General features: G+C 39.3%; 1 long non-coding RNA gene across 1 annotated transcript in view; it reads right to left on the bottom strand.

Moving 5' to 3' along the window:
• Positions 1-2619: 2619 nt before the first annotated feature.
• LOC147379950 (uncharacterized) overlaps positions 2620-11350 on the bottom strand; it is a 28020-nt gene continuing 19289 nt past the window's right edge. Inside the window, exons 3-5 of the long non-coding RNA XR_015165200.1 lie at positions 10379-10479; positions 9178-9307; positions 2620-3697 (exon numbers count right to left, since the gene is read on the bottom strand). This is a non-coding gene — a long non-coding RNA (uncharacterized LOC147379950). The remainder of the gene's footprint in view (positions 3698-9177; positions 9308-10378; positions 10480-11350) is intronic.

The raw sequence follows: 11350 nt of genomic DNA, 5'->3' as shown, positions 1-11350 counted from the left end.
AGGGAAATCAAACATTGTTATTAGAACAAGATCTATTGATGAGAATTTAAGAATAAGATGTTCACATAGTCTCAAAGCATTTACTCCACATATTTAAAAATAGTGAAGAAAAATTGGTAATTTTACAATAGAGAAGTCCTGGAAGACACCAACTAAGTGACTATGGTTAACATAACCAGTGATAAGTTCTATTAACCCCTGATATACTACATTAAGAAAGCTTCATCACCTCTGTGGAATGCTTGTGAAATACACATAACCTACATCTAACTATAAAAAAAAAAAATTAGGCAAATCCAAACTGAGAAACATTCTATACCTGATCACTACTCTTCAAAACTTTTAGGTTCATCAAAGTCAAGGAAAGACTGAGGTATTAAGGTATTAAGGAACCAAAGAGATATGACGATTAAGTGCAATCAGTTCAGTTCAGTCAGTTAGTCATGCCTGACTCTTTGCAACCCCATAGACTATCGCACACCAGTCTTCCCTGTTCATCACCAACTCCCAGAGCTTGCTCAAACTCATGTCCATTGAATTGGTGATGCCATCCAATCTTCTCATCCTTTCTTGTCCCCTTCTCCTCCTGCCTTCAATCTTGCCCAGAATCAGAGTCTTTTCAAATGAGTCAGTTCTTTGCATCAGGTGGCCAAAGTATTGGAGCTTCAGCTTTGGCATCAGTGCTTCCAATGAATATTCAGGACTGATTTCCTTTAGGATTGACTGGTTTGATCTCCTTGCAGACCAAGAGACTCTTGGGAGTCTTCTCCAGCACCACAGTTGAAGAGAATCAATTCTGTAGTGCTCAGCTTTCGTTATGGTCCAACTCCACATCCATACATGACTACTGGAAAAACCATAGCTTTGACTAGACAGACCTTTGTCAGAAAAGTAACATCTCTGCTTTTTAATACACTGTCTAGGTTTGTCATGGCTCTTCTTCCAAAGAGCAAGTTTTTTTTTTTTTAATTTCATGGCTGCAGTCACCATCTGCAGTGATTCTGGAGCCCAGGAAAATAAAGTGCAATAAGAGATCCTAGATTGAACCCCAAGACCTGAAAAGGGGTATTCTTTGAAAAACTGGTGAAAATCAAATAAAGGATGTAATTTAGAAAACAGTATTGATAATTGTTCTATGGTTATATAAGATATCAACCTGAGGGAAGGCTAGGTGAAGAATAAATAAAAACTCTCTGTACTGTTTTGTAGTTAATTCATAAGTCTAAGTTATTTCAAAATAAAAGATTTTATCATATGAACTGGAATTTCAGTTACAGTAAGGAAGAAAAATGATTGTAAGCAAAAATCTAAAACCTTCTAGAATAGCTAAGAGTTCTTAAATCCTAAACCTTGAGTTGTAAGAACTGGATTTCATTAATTCTATAACTACTGAATTTTCCATATCTATTCTGGATTTTCCCTGCCCTGACTATGCAATCAAATACCTTTTCAAGGAGCTTAGTTCCTTTTATTGGAGAATGGTATTGATAAACCAAGAACTGGATGCTGGGTATGCTGATTGCTACTGGGGTATTATTGCTCTTGGAAGACAAAACTAGGAAATATGTGTTTTCAATATTAGTGTCATAACAAAAGTAACCATAAGCCTGGAGGATATGCTCCCCAAATCAAGAGTCTGAAGAAATAGTAGGTGTTTTTCTATTTGTGGCCAACCAAGAGCAAGAAAGGACAACATCTACTTGTTTCTTAAAAAAGATTTGGAAAAATATATATATAAGAGAATAACAACAAGATATATAACTTTAAAAAAAGAAGAAAGGTAAACCACTAACTACTGTTACATCCCATAAGAGTAGACATGGGGAGAAATAAGACATATTCTAACAATATATATATATTTAGTATTCACCATCTCCTATCCTAAAACTTCAGTAAACCTATGTTGCATTCCAACTTAAGACCAAGTTCTTCAGGGGTATATTCACAGCATTTCATCATCTGGTCCCAGTGCTTTCACTATAATGACCCAAGGCCTCCTTGTCCATGCCCAGTACCCCAGGCACCCTAGACTAAGCCCTGAATATCTCGCCTTTTTGTCCTTACTTGTATTGTTCCCTCTACACTGAAACTTCTGTGATGATCGAGAAACAACTCGTACTACAAGTCCACACCAGATGCCCTCTCCTCTCTGAAGTCTATACTGTTTTCTCTAAATTAATGCAATCTCTGCCTCCTTTGAACTCTAAGCAGTTTCTTTCCTTTCATGTTCTAACTTGTGTTCTTGTTGCTTCTATCTTGCCAGTACTTACCTAACAATAGATACTTTTCTTTAGAGAGGAAGGGACTCCTATCCACACATCTTGACCTCCCCAGAGGGATCAATGTTATTTCTACCATGTAAGGGTTCCTTCCAAATGTAATTGTGGAATTACTTTATGAAATATCCAAAACTGTACTTAAGCTGGAAAAAAATTACAAAGTAATGAATTTTCTACCACAGATTCCCTCACTCCAAAACAGTCTTAGATTTTCTTGATCATAATTTCTTTTAATTATTTTTTATTGAAGGATAATTGCTTTACAGAATTTTGTTGTTTTCTGTCAAACCTCAACATGAATCAGCCATAGGTATACATATATCCCCTCCCTTTTGAAACTCCCACCCATCTCCCTCCCCATCCCACCCCTCTAGGTTGATACAGAGTCCCTGTTTGAGTTTCCTGAGCCAAACAGCAAATTCCCGTCACAATTTTTGAGCAAGGGAAGTCCACATTATCATTTCAGTCAACTTGGTTCTATACCCAGAGAATTCTAGTGGGAGTCACTAATTCTGTTGCTAGGGGATTTGCCAGACACATTTTAGAACAGAAGGGCCCAGTGTGGGGAGCTTGCTGATGACTTCCAATAGCCACAGCAGGAGTTACTTTCTTTTTCCTCCATCCCTGGGGAGCCGTAATGCAGAGTAGAGAAAAAGAAAAATGGCTCAAGCATGTGATACAAACTGAGAGGATTTGTGCCTACCTCCCACCAGGCCAAGGGAGGTGGGCATAGCTTCTCTGATGCAAAAGGGAAAGCTGGGGCCCATCTGACAGGAGGAAGCTTCAGGGAGAGGTCAAGGTGCTAGCTTAGGGCTTTAAGTGAGTGCCTTTCTGTCTGGGTTTTGTGCCAAGAGAGTTGGTGGGAGGGTGAGAAGACTAAGCAGGACCCTTTTAAAAAGACAAAGTCGCTCATTCAGCATCTGATTCTTTGTGATCCCATGAACTGTAGCCTCCTCTGTCCATGGGATTCTTCAGGCCAGAATACTGGAGTGGGTAGTTGTTCCTTTCTCCAGGGTATCTTCCTAACCCAGGGATTAAACCCAGGTCTCCCTCATTTCAAGTGGATTCTTTACCATCTGAGCCACCAGGGAAGTCCAGGGCCCTTATAAACAGAGTCTATAGTGGGCACACCCTGCTATGGGGTAGTGTTACTAGGCAGACACCCAGTATGCTCACCCTGGAGATTAAAAAGGGTGTCCAGAAAACAGCCCACGGTTCTGTTCCCTTCTCAGCAAGAACCACTCTCTCTTATCTTCCCCTCTGAGATCTCAGTCACTCCAAGGTCACATCACTGGAAAAAAAAATCCAGGGCTCAGTCAGTCCTGTGTGGTGACAAGGAGTAGCAGACTTCTTTTCTTGTCTCTTTCCTTCTTCTGTACCAGGGACTATCTTGCTGTCATTTTGAAAACCTCTTTTATCTGGAATATTACAAATGTACAGAAAAGTACATAAAGCATAAATGTGCAGTTTAATGAACTGTAAATTAGACACCTATTTAACCTCTGTCCAAGGCAAGAAAAAAATAAATAAATATCAACAGGATTCAAGATGCCCTCTGCATGTTCCTTGTCAAACAAAATCCATTCCCTCCTCCCTCAGAGTACCAATACAACTGAACCTCATGGACTTTAATTCCTGCATATGTATCATATAGTTTGCTAACCAAATTGCATACTCCTAAACAATGTAGTTTAATTTTACCTGTTTTTTGAAGTTTATGTAAGGAGAATAATAAAATATTTATTATATGATGTTTGGCTTCTTTAATTCAATATTATGTCTTATGATTCACTCTTGTTATATGCATCTATAATTCATCATGTTCATTGCAGTATGACATTTATTGTATATCTATAATACAGTTAATTCATTCTATTCCTAATGGACATCTGGGCATTCCTTCGGTTTTGTGAACAGGAGTACATAAAGCTACATATTCATCACCAACTGTCCAAGACCACTGTTACAAATTTCTGAATCAAAACCATGAGGGCTTACATGTCAGAGCTCTGTATGAGGAGTGTATGCCTACATGCACTAATTTTACAAGGCTGTGTTGTATATTACATGTGTGAGATAAGACACCATATGTTAGAAAGAGCACATTCTCCAAGGTGTTCTGTCAGAGCTAGGCCCACGGTATTACTCCTAAAACAGGTGTTCCTGGTCTACATATGTAAATAAAGTTTGAAACATAGGTTACATCTATTTTTTACAAGACCTAAACACCAGAGAGGCATGGATATACTTCAGAACCACTGCTAACTTTTAACACATTTTATATTAAACATTGTTATTTTAAGCTTCACTTCTGTTTCCAAAATCTGTTTTAGCAAATTTCTTCTTTCACGAGTTACCATTTAATGAAAGGGTTGATACAGGAGGGTCTAATGGCAAATTAGATGCATACAGACGTTCTGGAACTTTTGATGCAGCCTTTCCTCTAAAGCATTATTAGAAACTCAGCAATCACACAAGTAGTATCTTTTATTAAGGATGTAGGACCAAGCTAAGTAAAGCCAGAGACAGGGAGTTTCACTATGAAAAAGGACTCATACTGTAGGGATTAGGTCATAAGAACTTAATAGAAAGGAATGGCCTGTTTATTACTCCACCTAGACCTAAGTGTTTAAATTGTCAGTGAGCTCTCTAGTTCCAACTGCTTCCCAACAATAACTGATGTTTATACTTTGGACCTTTGCATTAGTCACAGGCCTTTCTGTTACAGGTGAAAAACTCTACTCCAAAATATTGGAGGTAAAGAAGGAGATTTAACTGTATATATGCCCTGTAATGGGCTTCTCAGATGGTGCTAGCAGTAAAGAACCTACCTGCCAAAGCAGGAGATCTAGAAGACGCTGGAGATGCAGCATGCACACTTGATATATACTATACACAACCAACCAAGATGTAGGCTCACACTGACACAAAACCTCAAGGCGGGGGGCAGGGGGGTGTCTGAGTTCACTCCTATTTTCATCTCCATGTCTGTATCCCTCTTTTGTTTTCTGTCTCTCTACTTCTCTCCAGTTTTCTCTGATTTCTTCTGTTGCACTAAGACTTAATTCACATAAAAAAGTGTGAAGTCGCTCAGTCATGTCCAACTCTGTGACACCATGGACTGTACTGGAGTGGGTAACCGTTTCCTTCTCCAGGGGGATCTTCCCGACCCAGGGATCAAATCTGGGTCTCTTGCATTACAGGCGGATTCTTTATTGTCTGAGCCACCAAGAAAGCCAATCACGTAACAGAGTGGTAATTGAAACACACTGTAGATTACATCCCTATGTCTAAAACAAAATTCTCGTGGAAAATGCTGACTGGTCAAGCTGGGTGACATTTCCCACCCCAGCAGACAAAGTATAAGACACATAAATACTAGCTCCTTCACAAAGGGAAGGGGAGGAGCCACCAGAGAAAACAGGAGAACTGTGTGCAGTGAAGAATTTAACCTTGACTAAAGAGAGGTCTGTCTTTTGCCTTCAGCATTTGGGAGATAATCTCTAAATCCTTAAAATGTCATGCCTGACAAGAATATCTATGTTTGGCTATGGTCCCTGGGCCAATAAGATAGGAACAATAATGATGCAGGGTAGGGCATGGAAGCCACACCAACAGCGTGACTTGGGGTGGGTACTTTGGGTCACACAACTTGACCCACTGAGGATCTGGAAACAGATCAGCCATGTGGATGGCCAACCACCCCCACAAGACAGAGCTCTAATAACGTCACTAGACACCAAGACTCAGGTGAGCTTCTCTGGCTGGTGATGCTTCATAATGCCAGAAAACAACTCTGTCCTGACTGCACAGGGAGAGGGGGCCCGGAAGCTCTGTGTTTGGTCTCTAACTTATCCATCTCTTCCATCAGCTGATTTTGATCTATATGCTTTCCCTGTAATTAACTATCAATGTCAGTTTAACAGCTTTTGGACTGTTTCATGAGTCTAATGAATTACTTAGAGTGTGGTTTGTGGAACACCCCAGAATCTTACAATTAGTGACAGAAGTAAAGGTGGTCTTGTGAACTCTGTTCCTGCTTACTTCACACCTGGAAAAACTTCCCTCAGTAAGAGATACAGTGAAAATATTCTGGGTAGTCACATACTATAATTGACATACACCAACAGTCCACAAATGAAGTTTTATAGACTTTCTTCTAAGGGAAATGAATAATCATAGTTTAGAACACTGGAAGAAGAAGAAAAAAAAAGTCTACAGAATCAAGGACTGTTCTCTTAAATTTTCCTGTAGAGGTTTATTATTTTAGTTAAGAAACACTAAAATTTGATAATGAATTTTTGCCATAAAGTATTCACATTTGCTTAAATTATCTGTGTAGTGAAATATACATAGTTCTCATTTCATGAAGGTGTCCTTTATAAAGTTACAAGTTAAATTTCCTGGCACTGTTATACAAGTACATTGTACTTATTCAACGCCAAAGTGCATATATTTTCCACATTTCAATGTTATAATTGTAATCTGCTTCCTGATTTTAAAAACATTTTTTTCTGCAAAGCTGTTAAAATACTGGAGTGGGTTCACATTTCCTTCTCCAGTTATCAATGTAATGGTTTCTATTTTGGTCAATGGCAAAGAAATATTTATAGTGAATTAGCAAATCCCAGTAAATTGTTAAAAGTCAGGTATCCAGTAATATTGTGCAAGTGCTGCACCTAATGCGATACCATTTTACATATGTTAGTATCTGGGGACACTCCACGCATATCACAGAAAAACAAACTGAATGAGCAATGTGATTTTTTAAAGTCCTGGGTACTGGGACTTGAAACATGAAACTGAAACTTCTTGAGTTAAACAATTAGAACCTTGCTTGTCTCATTCCATGTGGTCCCCTTAGTGGCCTCACAAATCCCGGTAGCTTCACCTCCCACTAGGTAGTAATGACAAATCATGATTCTCCAGCCCAGAAACCTCTCCTGAGATTCAGAGTTATATATCCAATTCTTAGATGCTTCATGAATCCACTATGTCCTACAGACAAATCAAACTTAACACATTAAAACCAGCTATATATATTTATATATGAATGAAAGTGAAAGTCGCTCAGTCATGTCCGACTCTTTGTGACCCCATGGCCTGTGTCCTGCCAGGCTCCTCTGTCCATGGGTTTCTCCAGGCAAGAATACTGGAATGGCTTACCATTCCATCCTCCAGGGGATCTTCCCAACCTAGGAACTGAACCCAGGTCTCCCGCATTGCAGGGAGATTCTTTGCCTTCTGAAACACCATATTATGGTGTATATATATATATATGTATATATATATATAAGCTCAGTCTGTAAAGAAACTATCGTCCGAATGGTTGTATACCCCCAAAAATCATATGTTGAATCCTGATCCCCAATATGACAGTATTTAGAAGTGAGGGCTCTGGGAGTGACTAGGTGTGCTCACTAGGGTGATGGAGTACTCATGAATGGGATTTGTGCCCTTATAAAAGAAATCCCAGAAAGATCCCTCTTCCCTTCCACCAGTTGAGCACACAGAGAAAAGACACAGTCTATAAACCAAGAAGTGGGCCTCAGCCAGACACAGAATATGTGGGCACCTTGATCTTAGAATTCCTAGCCTCCAAAACTGTGAGAAATACCGTCTGTCACTTATAAGCCACCCAAATTATGGTGTTCCGTAACAGCCCCAGCAAAACTAAGATAGGTCCTCATTTTCTCTCTTATGAACAGAAGTCACATCCTGACTTGTGTCTGTGATCCTTTCCTTTATACTAAATTTACTTTAAAAATCCATGAATTTCCTTGCCTCAATAATTGCTACTACTATATCGTACACCAGTCAGACTCATCTGTATTAATGCATAAAGCTGTCCAAATGAACTCATGATTTAGACATTATTATTTCCAATTTCCAGGTGGGAAAAACAAAGGTTATGGGGCTTAAAGTACTAAAAAGTGGAAAATTCAGAATCAGAGATCAAGTCTTTTTCATCCCAAACCAGGGTTTATTTTGCTATGCTACACAGCCTTCTGGCTATGTCACTGTCAAACAAACAGACAAAAAAGAAGAAGATGGGGAGGATGGAGCAGATGTTTCCTGTGAAAGCAGGACACGGATTTTCAAAAGAGCAACTTGAGAAGTGGTACAAGTACACTTAAGAACATTATTACTTGGGCATATAATTTAGTGAGGTCCATGGAATAAGGTGGCAGGGAAGATACGTTGGCAGCACATTCCACTGCACAAGTCATATGATACGAAACTGACCACTGTTGAGACTGATGAGAGAAGGGAGTGACAGTGGGCATGCCCAACTATCGTATCAAAGGAATGCTTTCTAATCAATGGGCATGACTGTAATACATAAAGAAGAAGAAAAGTATGCTCATGGATCACTTAAATGTTAAACAGGATAGAATCTTCCCCAATTTTGAGAGAGCCAGCAGGTAGCCTGTCAGTACATCATGAGTGTGACAGGAGTGAGTCAGACAAGGAACTGGCAGGGTAGGTGTAGGCTGAGAGAATACAGTTCTTAGACAAAGAACAGCCTTTTTGGAGATGAAGAAAAAAAGTATAGCCCTGAGGACAAGTGAAACCATCTAAATAGGGTCTCACGGCCATGCAAGAGTTGACATATTTCTAACAGACATTATCTCAGAGAATTCTCTGACATACACATAGCAAATAAGAATAAGTAAATAAAAATGTGATTTAATTGTTTGAAGTCTGTGATTTTTTTTTCATCTTTGACTCAGAGTATATTACTAAATTATTTACTAGTGTTGCTTATCCATTATCTAAACATTTAAAATACAACTATTTAAAGATAAACTAGTTAGAATCCTAATGGGGCTGTAAAACACTGACTCCAGCTAATTAATTTAAAGACACTGATTTGAGTGATAATACAGCCACTCACCTGAGAGTAGGGTCACGCACTGAGGAACAACTCTTAGGAAGGAAATTAAAAAGATCACCAGGTGTTGCTTCCAACACCCTTGAATTCTTGCCACTCTTACAGGAACCATTTCTTTAAAACCCATTATTCTCTGTAATAAAAAATATTTAGCCCATATAATTCAGTTTATTTTTAATATTTGGTCTAGAAATATATTACATGGTTTTCATCACAATAAGTTTACTCTTCTAATTAATTTTTAGTCCCATATTACTTGGTTTTAAATAAATGAGATAAAGATAATGCACAAAATGTTATCTGTTTTCTGTTTCCCTAACTTAGAAGAGTTCAGCTGAATATACTCTGTCTAAAAATGTAGTCATTTTCAGCTTTTAATATCCTCTGGGTCCCATCACCAGAACTGGAGAACTGGTAATTTCCTCATTACATGGCTTTGTTCATCCTCCAGCCAAAGGGCCCTCCTCCTTCTCTTCCCCTCCAGAAAGTAGGGGTCTGCTTTCATCCCAGGCTGGTCTGGTTCAGCAGCTTGTCCTTGCTCCTAAACACTTCTTCATTTGCTGTGCCCTCCATGATTGCATCCTCTGAGGCTCTCTGCAGAAATCATACAGATCAGGCTCTTCCACAGACAGGCACTTCTAGAGAAAGCAGCTTCCTTATTCTTGCCTAGAGAATCCTGTGGATGGAGGAGCCTGGTGGGCTGCTGTCCATAGGGTCGCGCAGAGTCAGACATGCCTGAAGCGACTTAGCATGCATTCATGCATTGGAGAAGGAAATGGCAACCCACTCCAGTATTCATGCCTGGAGAATCCCAGGGACAGGAGACTGGTGGGCTGCCATCCTGGGGGTCGCACAGAGTCAGACACGAGTGAAGCGACTTAGCAGCAGCAGCAGCAGCAGAGATGCCTAACTTCTGAACCATGTGGTTTGGGCATGCTCACCCTAGTACCATGTAAGTGAATTCTGAGATTTAAGTGAACACAAATTATGTAACTGGCCCTGGGGAAGGCAGAAAAACCAGCCTTTAGCAGAATGGGAGGAAGTTTTGCCATCTTTGACATACTGCGGATAAGAAAAGACTTAAGTTGTTGGGGCTTGAACTGTGTCAAAAGATAGGTAGTGACAGTGTTGCTGGATATGAATGACCATGCTCTAAAGGAATTATTTTCTGGAGTATAAATGGGAGAATTAAATAATGTCTTACCTTTATTAAGTATTAAAAGTTCTCTGTAGTGTGTGCTCCTTCTCAGTCTCTAACAACACATTTTATGCGAATTTGCTCTGAGGCAAGGCAGGAATATCCAGCTGTGAAATATCAGTGAGAAGTTGGACTGCAGTCAGACTGATGACCACTGGGAGACAAAGTAGCCTGGGAACTGGCTGCTGCCCTAGTGAAAAGGCAGAAGAGTGTGGCCAGAAGGCCCCAGTGTGTCAGGAAGGGTGACTCAAGTGAGTGGAGGAGTGCAGACACAGGGCTCTGGAACCCAGAACAGTAGAGAAGAGCTTCGGAGCTGATCCTACCCACACAAAGCCCATCATAGGAGATGGCAATGAGCTAACTAGGCTACAACGGCTGTACCCTGTGTTTTGTGGACTATTCCAAAATATACGTGGATAATGTAGGAGAGAGGTAAATAAATACATGAAGAGAAAGGGACAAAAGAAGGAAGGACGGGAGGAAAGAAGGAATATAGGAAACAATACATAGGTAAAAGAAACAAAGAAAAGAAGTAAAGAGTGCAAGGAAGCAAACATATTGATAGTTTATTATCATACTTATTATATTTTATATAAATCTACATTTTACACACATTTACTCTAGAGGCAAGGTCTACTATTTTCACCATTTTATACATGAAGCAACTGAGGCTTAAGGCGGTTGAGAAAACTCTGAAAGTTCATGTACCTAGTAACTGGCAGAGCAGAGTTTCAATCCACAAAAATTAATTCCAGTAAAAACAAACTATAACATAATAAAATAAAAAGAAAAGTATGTTCTCTAACAGATGTTTTGAAAGCACAAAGGAGGAAACAAGGTTAATAGCATAATCTCAATCTTCTCCCTGGGACTCTTGCCATTTGTATGGTTTTGGGCACATTTGGTTGTTTTTGTTTAAATTTATTTCAAATCAATATTGTTACTTTACTCTTTTTTATTTAGAAAGAGCTATTACTA

Source organism: Bos grunniens, chromosome 1 (genome assembly GCF_055505025.1).
Source record: "Bos grunniens cultivar Pamir isolate PY7600 chromosome 1, Bosgru_T2T1.0, whole genome shotgun sequence".
In the NCBI taxonomy this organism is placed as follows: domain Eukaryota; kingdom Metazoa; phylum Chordata; class Mammalia; order Artiodactyla; family Bovidae; genus Bos; species Bos grunniens.
This window is presented reverse-complemented; position numbering and strand designations above follow the sequence as displayed.